Source organism: Cynoglossus semilaevis, chromosome 11, assembly GCF_000523025.1.
Source record: "Cynoglossus semilaevis isolate Cse_v1.0 chromosome 11, Cse_v1.0, whole genome shotgun sequence".
In the NCBI taxonomy this organism is placed as follows: Eukaryota; Metazoa; Chordata; class Actinopteri; order Pleuronectiformes; family Cynoglossidae; genus Cynoglossus; species Cynoglossus semilaevis.
The window spans coordinates 8,063,748-8,082,151 of NC_024317.1; the positions used below are offsets into that span (position 1 = coordinate 8,063,748).

The 18,404-nt window shown below is 41.3% G+C and overlaps 1 long non-coding RNA gene across 4 annotated transcripts in view; it reads left to right on the forward strand.

The window, feature by feature from the left end:
- Positions 1-409: 409 nt before the first annotated feature.
- The window catches only part of LOC107989215 (uncharacterized), a 30,452-nt gene continuing 12,457 nt past the window's right edge, over positions 410-18,404 (forward strand). For 3 of the 4 annotated variants that reach the window (XR_001760718.2, XR_003051195.1, XR_003051196.1), the window contains exons 1-3: positions 410-1,649; positions 1,763-1,935; positions 10,367-10,420. This is a non-coding gene — a long non-coding RNA (uncharacterized LOC107989215). Of the gene's footprint in view, positions 1,650-1,762; positions 1,936-10,366; positions 10,421-11,543; positions 13,917-18,404 lie in introns of those variants that run through there. The other variant, XR_003051194.1, reaches the window with a different exon arrangement.

An 18,404-nucleotide genomic window follows, 5' to 3' on the forward strand; every position in this document is an offset into this window, starting at 1 on the left:
GCAGCAGCAGCAGCAGAGACTAAATAATGAATGAAATTCACTTTCCAGCCCTGAAACACTCTCCTCCCCTCTCTTGAAGCCCACTCTCTGTAAGGATGCGCTCCAGTCCGACCCGCCCTCTAGTGCATGGACCAAGGTCCCTCTTTTATTACCTTTGCAGCCTCCTCTCAACCAGGAATGATTAACAGTCCACTGCCAGTGACAGCTTATCACGTCAGTAGTAGAGAAGGTAATGAATTGCCATCCCCACCATCACCATTCAGTTGAATGTAAACAATTTTCCACTTGTGACCCTGGCGACCTTGGAAATCCTCTGCTCCAAACACCAGAGCATGCAACTGAATTTAAGATACACGTCTTTAGGAGTAAAGGACTGAAGGGAAAGACACACATCTTTAGGAGTAAAGGACTGAAGGGAAATGATAAACTAGTGGTCAGCTGCACGGGTAAAAACATGGAAAAACACGGTCAAAACAAAATTAAGATTCTGTTTGAGCAACGCAAAAAAAAACATCATTTTTCTCAGATGAATATTTAGTCAAAATGTTTTATTTAAAGGGAAACTCTTTAAATTAAACACACCGAAATAACTGCTTTTTATATCGTGTTGCCTTTCCCTCAGGCTCAATCTCTTACATCCAATGGGGGGCAGGGAGGCAGGGCCTGGGGTACTGCCTCCCTCCCCCCAATTGGCTCGCTAACGCCGGGACTGGTGTCAGTGTGGTGCAGTTTTGATCTACGTATGTATTGACGATTGCTCCGCTGCTGCTTATGTGCCCCGCAGTGACATCTTGTGGCAAAAGTCTGATACTGCACCCACTGTGTGACCTCATCGCTGCAGATTGGCTGTTCCGTTGGTCCCGAGCAGTAGAGTCACAGGGCGGACAGGGTCACAGATCAGTCGGTCTGCAGCAGACACACTGTAGCCTCGTGAGCAGTAACCGTGCAGCTCAGGTGATTCCACTGCTGCTCTGAAATCAGAGCCCTTCCATCGACGTTCCATCACGACGTTGTCACCCATTCAACACCTGAGGCCAAGGACTGCGTCAGGAAGACGGATTATTGTGTCACGGGAAGAATGTGTGTTGGTCGTGATGAGGGTGTGAGATTAGTCCAGAGGAAATAGTTGTTTACTGTATTGATTCACTCAGTAGAACATGCAGACAAGGAGCCTTGGACTGTCAAAAACCCCAACAACAGGGACATTTGACGGACAGATAAATACAAGTTTGAATGAGCGAGTGTCAAAGGAGTCTTTTCTCCGCCTGTTTAAAAGTCTGCTAGTTAGCTGACCTTCACACAGCACAGAGAGTTATAATATAAAACACAACACATTTATTTATTTTTTTAAATCATTGTTTAATACCTCTGAACTTGAATGCTTATTAGATCTGGACCTTTTGACCATGATGTCAGTGAAGAAAAGAACCACAGGAACCACGATGACACAAGAACAACAACGAGCCAACAAAGACAGAGTGAGGGGTAGTTACAGTCAGGTGAGACTGAAGAAGAGAGAGTCACAGGACACAGGTGAGGGTAATGACACTGATTAACCAGCAGAGGCAGACAGACAGGACAATACGGCTCATATTTTCAAGTACAACCAAAACCTGTCCACAATCTTTTCTGGATATCTTGTCCCATTGGTAACTATTTAAATGCCTTTTTCTTTCAACTTTCTATTTAACTATTTAAATAGTAGGAATACGTTCTTGTTCTATATACAAATTTAAACTTACTTTTGTATTGTTACTTGCAGTAATCTCCCAGTCCCACTTGGACTCAGAGCTGTGGATTGTGGGATGCTCATGAAACAACTGGCTGATTTGGTTTTATAGAACCACCAACCGTCGTCCAGCAGGGCGTCTGCAGGGGGGGGATCTGTGTGAGTCAAGTCGGCGACTTACCCACGAAGTACTGACTCCATTTGCGGTGAGTGTGTGTGTCCAGCAAACACAGCCGCACACACGAACACTTTGCCTTTAATTTGAGCTATTGTTAAATCAACGTGCGGTGTTTTCCACAGTCCTTTCTGCATCACTACTTCAAAGTGCTGCTTGATCTGCATCAGGGCAGAGATTAAAAGACAGACAGCAGTTTTCCAGACTCTGAGTCATGAGCTGAATCTGCACTGAAAACATGTTAGAAGATCAAACCTTTCCTGATTATTCTCAGATTTGATGTCAACTCCAGGTAAACAAAAACTCAGGAAGAAGTTTCAAAATAACAAACTGACCATTGTGTGGATTTATAGTGTTTGATGTTATATAGAAATGATATACGTATATATGCCAATGTCCACACTCATGTGCGTCCAATCAGGTGACTGACATCTGTAGCTTAGATCAGCCATGCACACAAAAAAGATTCAATTAAAATAAATACAAAGTCAATGTCAAGTTTTGCCATGAAATCTGACTGAGCTGTCAATCACAGATGACACAGGTGTTTTTACCTTCCATTTCCTGTGTTTATCTCTAGTTCAATACAAGCATATATGTATTATTAATTTTATAAATTATTAATTATAATTAATTATATATATATGATATATAAATACTATAACATTTTTATTCCTGCAGAAGGTTAAACCTCAGACCTTTAAACCCAAACTTTTCTCTTATCTCTCTGTTTCCTTTAACAAAGTCAGTACAACCTGAGGTTGAGTCGCTGTAATCTCACTGAACAGTCACGGAAACACAAGGCCGGTTTTCAAAATCGCTGATTTAATTCAGTTGCTGAGGTATGACCTTGGTGCACGGAACTGTCTCGACACTATCTAATTTACACAATCAGTGCACACACACACACACACACACACACACAAACTGCTTTTGTGAGGACAAACATGACATCCAACATTTTCAGTACAGATACAGAATCAACACTTTCAAAACTTAACAACTTCAAAGCCCCCCCCCCCCACAGGCTGAGAGACTTCATGTGTTCCTCTACATTCTCTTTGTGTTGTAGAGTTATTGTCTTGACACCCTGTCCATGAAGACCTTGGACACTAGAAACATGTCTTTGTTTTTTTGTATTTCAATAATTTAATATTTACAATTTGGTCGTTTAATTTTTTCACCAGTTTTGGTTTAAATGATGTAGTGAGCACACAGTTGACTCTGATGTACGTGCGTGTACTTGGTAGACTTCCACAAATGCTCGATCTTGACTCTGATGTACGTGCGTGTACATGGTAGACTTCCACAAATGCTCGATCTTATCATTTAACGTCTCTTTTTTATTGTGATTATGTTCAAAAAGAACGGGTAACTTTAGATCAGAGGAACTATAAAAACGTATCTAACAGTTTTCTTTCCTTAGCTAACAGGTTGTATCAGCATGGGAAACCAAAATGAAACGCAGGAAAGTAATGCATCGTATCGTACTGATGAAGCATCAGTTGATCAAAGTCTCCTTCAGACTGTGACGTGGGTTTTTCCCCCAAGTCTTGAGTCACTGTGGACTAATATCTCAGTTGTGTCTTATTCCAGTTTGACAGATGGACGCTGTTAGTAACTGGCTGCTTATCACGGAAGCCTTCAGTGGAGGAGGAAACAAACACGCTATAACAGTTTAGTAGAGAACAGTGACGCTGTAAAGACTTGATGACATCATCGTCTGTCTGCTGTGTATCTGTGCACGACTATGGCCTTGATGAAGTAAGGCGACAACTGCTGCTGTAGCTGGGAGAAATGATCTGAAATAAACAAAAAGTAGTTCTTTGGACTCTGAGACTTCCTCAAAGAAGAGACAACAGGTTTTGTTGTTTCTGTTTCTATGGTATCTGGTTTGAACCTAAATCGTTCTGCCACCTTGTGGAAGGCTTTTTGCCGCCCAGCTCATCTTTAATTTTCTATGTATGTTTATATTTTGGACCCATCTGAATGTGTGACATAGATATTTATGGACTTCAAATTCATTCAAATTCAGCCAAGAGAATGAGGAGGTTCTCCTTTGTCGTGGATGAAGTTGGCACTGCAGGGTGGCTACCTGACATTCCTCATCAGTCCTGGGTTGTTTTCCTGTCTCCATCTTGTTAATCACTGTGATTTGTGAGTCGTTCTAAACCAGACAATCTGTTTGAGTTTTGTTGCACGAGGTTTTTCTATTTGTTTGATTGATATCTGTGAGCAGAGGAGGGAGAGACACCGGGAGGCCACTCTGCTATTCAGTTTCAGTCTTTGACATGAATATTAAGTGAGGCCTCAGTCTGAGGCCTCACTTAATCTGATACACAACCTTGACCAAGTCTGGTGCTACAACAAACCCTGAGAACGTGCCTAAGGTCTGATACACAACCTTGACCAAGTGTGGTGCTACAACAAACCCTGAGAACGTGTTGAATCTGCAGTGAAATGGTAATATTACAGCTGTTGGCAGATGTTGACGATGAAACAGTTCTACTAGAAGGATCTTGATTCTGTGTCGGCAGTGATTCAATAGAAAACCAAGTGTGGAACTGAGGACGTCAGCACAGACATAAACATATGTGCAGAACATGAACGTGGGCTGGGAGACTGTGGTGAGGTGTGCAGTCAGAGTGTCAGATAGGTTCAGGTTGGGTTATGTCAAACATCGGACGTGGAACGCTTTACTCTTTACAACGGTGACTGACAGGTCAAAAGGTCAAGTCAGGGAGGTGTCTCTCTGGACCACAATACATGGAAAGGCTGGGGGTCTGCTCACCAGAGAAGGAGAAGAGGAGGATGATGATGAAGAAGAAGAAAACAGAAATGAATGAATGAGAGTGCGGCAGGTTGACTGTTGACTGTGGTGTAGTGATGGTGGACGGGAAACAAATGGACAGTTTATAAAGAACGATTCAGAGAAGGGGCGGGACGGGGGTGATGCAACATAGCAAGTCCTATGAAAAGATTTACAGAACAATAGAGAGACGTTCTATGATGTTTCATAGAATTCTGTGGAAATGACTGCAGGACAATGGACGGAGTTAAAGAGACCGGGAAGTCCAGGAATAGAAACAAGATTAGAGTTTCAGACATATGCTGAGTTCTGAGGACATAATGGACAGGAGAGATCCAGATAGGATTCTTGATTGGACCAAGAAAAGATGTCGATGATCAATATGGAATTCATGGATAAATCTGTTTGTATTAAGAACTTCACCTTGACCTTCTTTTAGTTTTTGATCATTTGTCCAACCTAAATATAAACGGTCTCTCTGTCGTCGCTGTTGTGAGTACGTTTTATAATTTTTTTTTCTTTTAACTCTTCAGCAGAAAGAACAAATGTCTCTTTGATTCCTGCATCTACACAGCAGAAAAAACCAAAGATTGTGATAAGAGTCATGTCCACTGATATTCTAAATCCTGCCTTTATACTGCACCACATTTTTCACCTTAGACAACGGCAGGATCCTGACTGGTCTCCTCACTCCTACAATAACACTACACTGTAAATCCCTGTGGTGTTGTTACACAGACACAGTAATAAACCAAGCAGCAGGGAGACAGAAAAAGAGACGTGCAGTTGGAGAAAGAATAAATCTAACATTTAATGCTCATTAAAAGGCTGAAATACGACCAGTCACTTTAGTGAATTCTTCATGTGAGTCTGTTTCTATGACAAATGACTGACTGAGTTTTAAAAAAGAATAGTGGGGTGGGGTGGGGGGGGGGGCAATAAATCAGTCTTGTAATCTAGTTGGGAAATATTGAAAAGTACAATAGACAGTAACAGGAAGAGCAGTCAGGAGTGTTTCCTGTTTCTGTTTACTGCTTTACATCATTGGCCGTGAAGGCCTTGATTCATATGGGATGTCTTCATGAAGGACCTCCCGTATGACATTCATGTGAGACATCAGTAGGTGGCGGTGGTGTGGACACACTGTACTAATGGGTGAGAAGTTGACCGTCGTCCAGATGTGTCCAGACCTGAGTCACGTTGACCAGCCCAGTAGACTGTGGACATCTGTAATGGTTTCCTCAGGTGTGAGCAGTCACCGTCAGACCCTTAGTTTGGTTCAAGTCTGGTTGTTGTTGAAGATCACTGCTCTCTAAACTGCTGCTGCTCCTGTGACACAAAGTGAATTATGTCAACTGATATGGACGCAGGTGGCTAACAGCTATAGATATAGCAATTATTTGCTCAAATTAACCAGAAATGCATAGCCACAATTCACTAAATAGAGGCCAAATAAAACAAAAAGCTAAGCTAAAACATCTGAACGTCAGCAAAAATGACTGAATGATGAGTTTGGTGACACCTAGAGGCCGGCAAGATTCCAGTTTTAATCCAGTTCTCTAGAATATAGATGGTGGGCCATAGATGAACAGGAGTCCTGACAGAAATAGCTCTGTGTGTATGTGTGTGTGTGTATGTGTGTGTGTACACATGTGTTTTCCTTCCGTGAATTCTTCGCTGCTGCTTTTTGCATCCTTTGTGTGTAAATGTGGGTGTGTAAGATCTGACATCTGAACGGTCATAAATGAATGAAAGGTGTGTGTGTGTGTGTGTTGGGTTTTTAGTTGGAAGCGTAGGAAAGGACTGACTCCCTTCCTCATCTACATGTCCCCCACCCTCACCCCCAATGCAGCGGTGCTGGTGAAATACTTAAGCAGAGGGCTGTGAATGGCCAGCACCGGGCCGCTCTCGTACCTGCGTCGACCGGATGGGGCCGAGCGATCATTTCAGGGAAGTGGCAGCGTGACACGCTGACGCAGGGCTGAGTCACACAGTAGGACCAGGGATGCAAATCTTACCAGTTCTCTGGGAAAGTTTCAGCGAGCGCGCTCTGTGACCTCTGCTGATCGGTCTGGCCACGCTCCGACTGCTGATGTCTCCCAGAGGACGTTGGCTCAGCGGGCTGCTTTCTTTGCTGTGCACAAAATAGAAGAAAAAAAAAGGCTACGATATTTCCACCAATACCTTATCTTGTGTTTGTTTAAAACGTATTTTAAAATGATACAAAAATTCCGGCTTCATTTGTGTCGAGAGCTTGTTTGATGGTTGATGCAGCTGTCACTACGGCTGTAGACATCGGTGTGTGTGCGTGCACACATGCACAGACCAGGAGTACACTCAGTCCTGTACAAATAAACCATCACTTCCCAGAACTGTGCGGCTGCATCTGCCCAAAGTTTTCCCGCCCATTCTTCAGCCTGCTGACGTAACAGGCCTGAGAATGATTTCCAGAGCAGAGGCGCTGTGACGTGTCCCTGGATTCTGGAGCTTCTGCTCTGGGCCTCCCGTGCAGTGTGTGAAGCACGTCTGATGTCACAGTGATGTCACAGTGATGTCACTGCGTCTCAAGAGTCTAAGCCTTGTTATTGTTCCAGCTAACGTCGTACTGAGGGGGATTACAGTTTTTTTTACCAAAGCTTTTCTTCAAATGAAAACTAGTTTTTCTTCATGTCAACAACATGAAACAATTTATTTTTGTCGTTCAAGGGATATTGTATATTTGAATCATGTTTTTGTAAGATGAAATTATGTCAAAAAAAGTTACATTAAAAAAAGTATATGAACAGAAAAAAGAACTGAAAAGGCAAAGAAATTATACAAGCAGACACGGGAACATAGAATTTAAACATGTTAATTAACTATTGTGGACTATTGTGTAGACTAACCTAGAGGGCGCTGGTGGACGAGTGTTAGGTATTCTTAACTTTACAGCATTCTCTCTGTATTCTCTCCTGATACTGGTTTCCTCCCACAGTCTTCTTGCACCCCCAATTGCCCAACCCTTTGGAGAAAATTTAAATTAATGTCAGCTGGTGTTTTTTAAGTGCAAATTAAATCTTTTTTAGTCGTGTTTGATTGGAAAAGTCCCACTTAAACTGGAGGAATTTTACAATTTTCATCCCTGACACCCCCTAGTGGCAACTTGAGTACCCCTACTCTAATATGAGTCATGAGTCTGAGTGTGATTGGTTGTCTGTCTCTAAATGTGGTTTATAATTGACTGGAGAAGTATCGCGGACCGACCCACCCTCATTAGTGTCTGCTTCATGTTCATTCTCCAGAAGATGAATGAAAGTTTTAACAAAGCCAACCCAGGTTCTGCCTCTCTCTTCCTGGAGTCTCTCCTGAGACTACAGATGACTCTCTGTTTTATCCCTTCAAAAAAGTATTTGCTCCTGGACCTGTTTTAAAGATCAAGTCACTAAGTTCATGACTAATGGTCAGTGAAATGAGTGAACTGGTCAGTCATGGTTAAAATCCTGTCACACAGTAATGACCCAGAGCTGCTGCAGGAAGAAAACAACACGCTAAAAACACGCTGCGACTTGTGACCATAAAAATGCAGAGTTCAACATTTCCTAAACATACACACACAGAGAGACACAGAGGGGTCAGTCACCTCTCTGCCCCCATGGCTGACCCTCAGACTGACCTCCGTCTGACTGAAAGCTTTGGTCTCATTAAAAAAGAGTAGATCTTTACTAAATGTGTGAAGTGAAGTAAACACCAGGGACCATGTCAGGATGGTTTTTGGCGAAGTATTTTCTGAAGTAACTTTGCTCCTACATTACAAGTACGTTAATGAAAGCCTTTTAAGTCGAGCCATTAAAAAACAATTTTGTATAAGCAATTTAAATTATTTAGAACGGTTCCGTTCTTCTAAACTGTGATTCGGTCGCCGTCACTGCGTTCACCTCTGTGCAGGTCACAGTCACAGCCAGTTAATCGTCAATTCACCATTACAGGCCAGGTTTGTGCTTTTTCATCATCCAGTCTGACCTTCTTCCTTATCAACCTACAGAGCTTTTCATCTGCCCTGCTGGTCCTCTGCCACACCACCAGCCTTTACTTTAGCCTCCCACCTCACCGGCGTAGCTGTTATGCGGAGCTATCTTTCATCTTTGTGGGTGGACATGCAGTTCTGCGTGGAAACAGTGTCAGTCAGCGGTGGTCAGAGCCGTGGGCCGGTCATTATTAGTGCCTAAAGAGTGTATTTTCACCAGTTTTGCCCAGAAGAAAAATCTGTGTTGACACAAATTAAACCCCGAAATCCTGGTGGCAGCGCTCCGACTTCCACCAGCCGTTTGATGTGATCTGAAGATTACAAATGACTTGTCTAAACTTTCCACATACTTGTGGTTGTGCCCGTTATTTTGGAGTTTGTTCAAAAGGCTGAGGTTAGCTTTTGCTCCCACTCCACACTGGGGCTGAGAGGGAAGTGTGTTACGATGGGATCCAGACATTTTTGCTTGGCTAATCTAAGGATTTAAGCGCAGGCTTTGAGAGCAGGACAGCAGGACAGCAGGACAGCAGGACAGCAGGACAGCAGGACAGCAGGACAGCAGGACAGCTCTACTGGCTGCACAGTCCAGAGAATACGAGGCGATGCTCTGAGATGCTGCCCTCTGGGCCTGGACCTGGTCACTGGAGCCTGCTGGTTTTTGAGAAAAGAGATTTGTTCCTCTTTCCTCTCCCCAAAAATGAGCGAGTCGACACCAAATGATGTCCTTTGTTAAGCCTTTCCAGTTTGACCCTTACAAGGAAATGGTGGAACAAGACAGAACTGCACATCTTTGGTGTGAAATAATATAATAACATGACTTTTTGAAGCTGTGTGCATTCAGAAGTGGAGTACTGCAGGCTTCAGGTTAATTCTAGTTCTTAAGAAGAATAAGAGTGGCAGAAACCCATTAGGGATAGAAATGCGTGGTCAAGTTTAAAATGAAATTGCTCAAAAACCTTTTTTTTTTATGTCTGTTAAAGTTTTCTGCACCAGGTTTGGGTCATGGCGGTCATTTTGATAGCGTTTGTAGTTTATTTGTGTGCAGTTCAAGACTATTCATATTAATGTAAATATTAATGTATTTGACCAAAGACAATGGAACCTGGGTTAGCCAGAATGCTCAAAAAAATTGGTTGCCTCCTTGAACAGCTGTTAAAAGAAATCCTCAAATAATAAACTAAAATACCAGTGAAAATACAATAAACAGTGCAAACTATAATGTACCTCAACAAAATGCTGATATTGTTACATATTTAATAGCAAAACAAACAGCAGTGTTTAAATCTTGGCAGTGACTTAAGGAGGTACAACAGGGATTCCTAACAGAGGGAAAAGTAGATTTAAAAAAATGTATTTTAAATAAGAAATTGGAGGGTGTCATGCAGCTTTGTTGGTAGGCTGCAGGACGTACCATTAGTTTAGTCAAATGTACCATTTTACACTTGTTCTCCGCTGTGGAGGTCTGAACCTGTGAAGTTCTACGTGAACTCCACTGTTGTCGTTGTTCGACTCCCTGACCACTGCTGGTAGATTCATGTTACAGCAAAGAATCTTGTTTTTCTTTTTCTTCAAATGCCTGTGGTTTTGTCTAGAGTAAATTGATGGTGTTTTGAAATAATCCTGACAGTTTCATTGTCTTTTATTCCACAGATTTCCTCATGTGGTGCAGATTTCAGAGTCGACGTCTCGGCACAGCTATACTCAGTAAGTTATTTTCTTATTATGGTGACGAGGGACGGCCTCACTGCTGTCAAAACTGCTGTCTTTATTTTGACTGTGAAGAAAATACAAAAGGTTTGTTCATTAAACTGATGAGGAGCTGAAGTGTGGCTGCCTGAGGTACTGGCTCAACAGACTGCAGGAAGAAAGAGATGCAAAGTCTGTGTTAAAGCAGCAGAGAAACAGTCACAATGAGACAATATATAAAATATGTTGTAAACCATTTCCCTCCTGTGGGATATAGAAAGACATGTTTAATATAAAATATTTGAATAGTTTAGCCAAATTTCAGTGTTAGAAACCACCTGAGTCCTGACTCACATCATGTGGGCTTCAAACCAGGTTGCAGCTGTGAGGCCGACACTGACACACTTTACACTGAGTTCATTTTTAAAGTCCAGCTCTAATGTGTAGTTTGTCCTGGCCACTCCAGAAACCCCAGTTAAGGACAAGAAAGTGATAGTAAATAACCCATATTTATGGCTTTTTCACCTGGTTAAGTGTGGAACTCCTAAACAACAGCACAGCTCTGCGTTGTTTTACACCTCCTCGCATTTTATGATTGACCTGAGCTTTTGTAAAATCCACAGAACAGACACTCCACTAAAAACAGACCAGGGCATTACAGCTATTACCCACTCTCCCTCGCTCCCTCCCCAGCAGGAGGAGCCAAGGTTTTTTTTAATTTCTCCAAAACTCACAGCTAGGTGACATGCACTGATTATTTCACATTTTCTTTATGCTGGTATAACCTTGACATGTTCCCTCCAATCACGTCAGCCTCAGAGGGAAGTCTGTTCCAACACTGCTAACCTTTCCACTTCAGTTCAGGATTGTGTCACATAACTCCACCGCTGGCAGTGAAAGCCAGAATGTGCTGAAACACAATGCTACGTACTTCAGCCAGACCAGGAAGGAAGGATTAGCAATACATCCTGGGCAAGAAAACATAAAAAAAATTAGAATAAAATCCCCGCTTCAGGTTATCATATCGTAACACTTAACACATCTGTTTCTTCAACTAAGCGGGTTAATGACTCACAGCTTATCTGAGGTGTTTCCTCACTCTGGCTTGCTCTTCTCAATATCCCACCATCTGCCTGAGAAGAGGGAGCAAACGCAGCAGCGCATGATAGCAAGGAACTTGTTGAAGATGTGGCACCGTGCTCCGTGATCTTTGGAACTGGTCGAGGATGTTCTCACTGAGTGTTGTAGACGGATAAAATGCACCCGTGGTCTGTGGTTGCTGACCACAGCTCTTCTGGCACAGTTTAAAGCTCATGTCTCCTCGGCTGTGGTCATGCATCCACCCAACATGAAAGTACAGCACTAATTAAAACATCCTAATTACAAAACTGGATGTAGCCCTCCACGAATAGGACGCACAGAAAAAGAGGAAGTTCAGCAAAAAACTCATCTGGGGATAACATCTGCGTTGATGACTCTCCAGAGAATGCAAAAAAAAAAAAACAAAAAAAAAAAAACAAAACTGTGTTTGGCCTGCTGGATTTACAAAGCCGTAAATCAAAGGGGCCGTATTTGGGCCCCGGGCCATAGCATTTACATGTGATGTGGGTGAGACAACATTTTCAGCGTTCAAATGCACAAACCAGTTAAGGAATCAAATTCTTCCTTTTTCAGTTTGAACCTCCAGCAGACGGTGGAATTGATAGAACCAACAAGTTAAAAAGGTTCACCAGAGTACTTCAAGGTTCAAGTATCACTTAAATACAACACACGCCTTGTTGTTATCATCATGGCTGAGAACTCTGGGGAAATCTGGTTTAGGTTTTATATGCGATTTAATTTCATAAATATTTAAATTGTGATTTGCAAGAAATATTGAAACTGCTGCCGTACAAGTATCTCAGCTGTTACAGATCACCTTGTTGTTAAGTGGCACAGTGTGTAGTACAATACTACATCTATATTCATTAGTTAATTTTCAATGTGACTGAATGTACTGCTTTAAACAAACCAATAACGTTCCACCAGGACAGGAGTCTTCAACCTGTGGCTCCTGGGCCACATGTGGCTCCTCAGAGCTTTTCTTTCCCCAAATGTCAAACTTTATTTTTATAAACAAAACAAAACATTAATACTGACTCATCGACACTGTGGAACAACTGCCAGGCTGTGGATATTGGATATTGGTGGATAGTGACTATGCACTATTGCCTTTATTTACTTAGTTGATGGGTTTGTTTTGTTGTTATATTTTGTTGCAAAATGATAAAATTGCCTCTTCTGTTGGTGAAGCTTTTAAATCCATGTGCCACAGCATGAAACCTATGAACCCATTTTTATCTTCTGCTGTAGATAAATAGCAGCTGCAGAGTGTGATAGATTAATTGAATGCTGTGTGTTTCCACATCTGGTTGATTGTGGTTCACTGAGTTTATTTTTTTAAGTATTTTGTCTTGTTTGCAAAGCCTGCATGCTGCAGTCATCAAGTCTGCCCTCTGAAGTGGTTAAATCAAAACGATGTGCGAGCTACGGCCATCATTAGCTGCCGAGGTGACAGGGGTCACAGTACTGCGTGGTGTGTGGATCCATACTTGACTGCTGTTCAAAAAGTATTGATAAATGAATCAGTTAATTTGTTGATTTGTCATTTTCTTTATGAAAAAAAATTGCATTTGTGGTTCAGAGAGTACATGAACAAGCAGCATGCAGGCTAATCGGGGATTCTCTGAGGTATTCATGGGAGATGTTGGAAGGAGAAAAGGAAATTATTTTTTTGGTTTTGCAACTAAAATGTAAAAAGCCAAAAACACAGGCTGTTTAATTGATAGCAGGCAATAATAAAGTAAAGTGCCATGTTTTCACCCTGCTGCCCTGAAGCACTGGACTTTTATCCTTCTGTCAAAGCCATTAGAGGCATTTTCAGCCAGCTTTAAAAACGCTGTGGTGTTCCCACACATTCAAACATTTAGGGTGATTATTATCTTAGCTGCATGCTAGATATTTCCAAGCAGAGGCTGTGAGTTGATGTGAGGTGAGGGATGAATATTAGAATGTGACCAGATCACGTCCCTGGACGTGAGAAGAGACGTCCCATTAAGGTGGAACAGGAAAGAGAGACCGAGTGTATATCAAACAGAACCAAGTATTTAGTCTATTCCATAACTACCCAGGGACATATTGATAACACCGCACAGCCCAGAACAAACCACACGTGCTGGCAAAAAGGCTGTAAGTTAATGTTGTCCTCACTGTGTCTGTCTAAATGTTTGTGAGCAATGCACGCAAACCTGTTTTCACATATCCTGTCTCTGTTGATTTCTGTTGTATCGCTGCATGTTTTTATCCCCGGACTTTTGTGATAATCACACAGATGATGAAAATAAATGAATACCAGATCACACTTAATTCACTGCCTTCACTGTGGTACTACAACATAACTGCACAGTATGTGTTTATGTTTGGGACTGGATCCAACCTAACAGACGGTCAAGAGTTTCCTCCTAAACCCCTCACCAGTGAACCAACACAGGTTTGAAATGACTTCACCTTTAAACACCATTTCAACTCAGCAGCATTCGTACAACTATAGATTTTATTTTCCCTCCACTTAAAATTAAAATACCATCAATTTCTGTCAGTTGAGAGACTTCACATTCATTTACTGCTCAAACGTGAACACATTTTCTTTACAAATCAAAGTTGTTAAGGACACAATTATCAGCCGCTTTTAGAACAGGCACATTGTGAGCAGCAATCATGTGTTTTTATTTATCAAGGTTTGACAGTTTTAAAAGAAAACTCATGTGCTATAGTTTGACTTCACGAAAAGGAATTATTCATGCTCCCCAGGCCAAAGAAACATAAAGAGAAAAACTTTTCCAAGAATCTCGACAAGTAGTGACAGTAATAAAAAACAAAGTTTCTTACTAAAAAAATCAAAACGTAGTATTTTTCTGCCATGTTGTAACATTATCATTTCTAAAATCAATGTATGAGGTTGGGGACCTTCAAACGCAGCATTTAACTTCACCACTAGAGGCTGCTAAATTACGCAAAGGTACCTTGCATAAGCTAAAGTGTTAACCAAGGGATAGACACAGCATTGGAATATCAGCCAATCAGGATTTAGTTTAGAATTGTAGAGACTTTATTGGTGGTTTGGGTTTATAGGGGTATTTTTGTCTGTTTTGTTTTGTCTTTAATTCTTTCTCTGTTCGACTCTCTCGTCTTGTGACCTCCTCTGATCGCTGCCACCTGTTTGTAATTGGTTACATTTGTGCTCGTCATCTCCACTGCCTTCAGTGTCCGCTCTCCCACTGACGCTTTCTCCTCTTACCTTTGTGTACAGTATCTTCAGCATAAATCTCTTGGTGAATTCCCTCATCTGTTGGCCAGGTTGGTCCTGTGTCCTGTGTGTCTTTGTCTCTGGACTGTTATTACTTTGACTTTGTTGAAACTTGTGGAACCAAACACTGTCAAAACATTCTGGTTTTCTTTCTGATTTGGCCTTGATGTCTGTATTTTATCCGAATCTGTGGAAATCTCATAAAAAACGACCCATATCTGCTCTGATAGAGAAATTTCACCTCATGCCACCAGGGTACGGTGGGACCTGATGCACTGCTTTCTGCCCCCAACTGTAATTGAAGGCTAATTGCAGTCAGGTGTTTTTAAACCCTATTCTAAGTAATGAATCACTGTTTGTGGGACTCTGACCGGTCTCTTCTTTCTGATTTTGCAGTTTATATGAACATTAAATTGTTTTTTTCCTGAAGTTTTTGTAAATAAAAGCAGACGTGTCTATCCATGGACCCCAGCTGCACCGCCTCAGTGCTCCAGCTGTGTGGAAAAGTGATCTAGAAATCTGTTTAAATCCACATCAGAAATGGTTCTGAGGACTGTTACCCCACATATCCAGCATTGTGCCCTTGCTAAGTGGGGTTTCTTTATTTGCCCTGCTCTCCCTCCTCCTTTCTTTAATTGCATCCTTCCTTTCTTCCTCCCTTCTGTTTTCCTGTTCTTGTCGACCCATCTTATTTATTGTATTTACAGATGTACACTAACCCTGACTTCAGGGCACTTTATTTTTTCCCAAGATCCACAACAGTGGAAGTTGCACATAAACAGTTCCAAACAAACAGTTCTTGGCTCTTCAGTCTCAGATATGTTTAAAATCTAACGTGTTTAATTACTCAGCTAATTCTCCGGTCGCTGGTGTGCAGCAGGTTTATGTTTGCATAGGAGAGAAGAAAGGAGTTTTAAAAGGTGATGCATGTTGATCATTTATTTTGAACAGTACTTGAACATGTACCCGAAAGTACCTGTTGTGTACGTGTGTTCATTTGTATGGATATTTACACTGGAGTTTCACACCTGCAGATCTTCAAGGAAAGAAGACATTTGAAGACATTTGAAGACTTAAAATCAAGTTTCTGAAAATGATGACTCATTAGAAATTAGACTCATTTTTTTGCTCATTTTTTGTTCATTTTACCTGCAAAGCTGGTCAACATCAGTGTTGTTTTCCTGGTAAACTTAATTTTAATCTCACCTTGCCCAACACCTGTCTATGTAATGTCTATGTATACATATAACCTCAACATGAGTGAACATGTTTTTGTAGAGAAATGCGTACAATATTGTTTAATCGTGTTTTACGCCGTCTGTAGAGGTCCTCATTATTCAGCAGCTTCCGGGGAGAAGCTGTTCCTCAGTCTGGTGGTCCTGCTCCTAATGCGCCGCAGCCTCCTGCCTGAGGGGAGGGGGATAAACAGTGCGGGGTGGGTGGGGTCTGTCATGATGCAGGAGGCCCTTTTCCTTTTGGATACTACATCTGTATTCTCCTCGGATTAAACATCTCAAATGTGACCTGGGCTGGAAACGATTTGTTCCATTAGCAGTGTCGTCACTCCTGCCAAGAGGCATGAGGCTCAGGAACGGTGTTGGATCCGGGTGGTATGGGTTGGGTTTTAATAGGTCAGATTCCTGTGAAAGGATATGATGACTTACTCGACTTGAGTCCGTAGTAGCTTGATTCTCAGTCACGTTTTAAGATGTTATCTCCCGTTTGATTTTCATTCAGTGGGCAGGATGGGAGGGCGCCGCTCACTGCTCCCCTGGGCTTCTACATCCAGCCTGTATCAGGGTCAGGCAGCGCCTCTCATAAACACAAATTAAACCAGTGGAATGGCAGACTATAAACCCATGCTGAAAACTTCCACTAGGACAGTATGACAGTGACACTGAATAGAAGCAGAAAGAAACACTACTTTTCATATATACACACATTCTACCCTGTACAAACTTGCTACCTCGTGTCTTGTCTTCAGTTTCCTCCACATATTTCTTCTTTGGGTTCAGGTCCAGACTTGTTGTCTTGGTACAACAAACGACCCCCAAAATGTTTACTAAATGAAACCCTGCTTGCAGATGTGTTTTGACTTGTAAGGGGCTTTGGTACAGTGTACAGAAGCTCTGCCCGTTCCTAAAGTGCCTGTAGTACTAACAAAGTACATGTTTTACACCTACTGAAATCTGGAACTGAGCCATTCTGATTGTAACATCTCCCTCTCCCCTTCGGTGCCAGGTGGTTCCACCCATTCTACACCCGTCATCTACAATGTAGCAACCAAAGGTTAATGGCAGCAGTTAATTCAGCACAGTGCTAACTGAACAGCAGCTATGTTGTGGAACCACTCGAGGCAATCCTGTACCACAACATGGCAGAATAAGAGCTAAGTGCAGTTTGCAGTTTAAGCAGTTTTATTTAAACAATTAAAAAAGAGAACATAAAAGTGATGGCAGTTAACAGAAATGAACTCCTGACCGCGGCAAACGCTGAGCTTTTCTTCTTGTTCTGGGTCTACCACTCAAATATGTACGTGTTCTTTTTATGGCATGTAGCTATGTATCATAGTGGTTAGCTGCCAAGGCTAATCTTTAGCCTTCCCACTGTTCAACTGTTGCCCTGGTTATGTGGAGCCATCATCCAGGTTTTTACCCCACAAAGAGGTGGGCGGAGCTTATAGTTCCATTTACCATTTAAAGGTAAAGCAATAGAAAGCAGTTCAGAACAGAGCTAGCTCAAACCCATGCTATTATTATTATTATTATTATTATTATTATTATTATTATTATTATTATTATTATTATTATTATTATTATTATTATTATTATTATTATTATTATTATTATTATTATTATTATTATTATTATTATTATTATTATTATTATTATTATTATTATTATTATTATTATTATTATTATTATTATTATTATTATTATTATTATTATTATTATTATTATTATTATTATTATTATTATTATTAACAAGGCTTGTCTAAATTTGGAAAGACTCTGAGAAAGTCTTGGCTAAAGCTAAAAATGCTATTTAAAATTGGATTATTAACAGGAGAAAGTGAACAATTTTGGATTAAATTTAACACCAGATATATTTGCAGTTTCTTAACTACTTCGTAGTCCTACTTCGACACTACTACGTGTGTCCTTATATTTTCCTGTAGAAGCCTGCAGACCTTCTACCTCTAACACAGATGCCACAGGTTCAGAGGGCACTGCTGACTCAACTTCTGCTCTTTTATTAGCACCAGACAGAGAAAGAAATAAAAAGAGAGATTGGTTATAATATCTGCAGCACCATGTGTACGGAAAATACGTCTCTGATTCTCTGGTGGCATTTCAGGACACAGATTAAATATGTGGTTTCATCTGGAGAAGCTCATTTTCTACTTTGATGGATTTTCATCTTTGCAGAGTCAGATCTCTGTAAATAACAGAGCTAGTTATATTAAATATTGCTCTTATGGCCAAGAAAACGCTACATTAAAGGAGGACATGGAGCTGTTTTGGAGTATTGTTGTATGAGGCACAGACAACACCGTGTCAACACAAACTATGACGAGTCTTCTCAGGAACCAGCCAGAAACAGAAGGAAACCAGATCGTGGCCTTGGATAATAACCTAAACATTTATATGTTTGTTC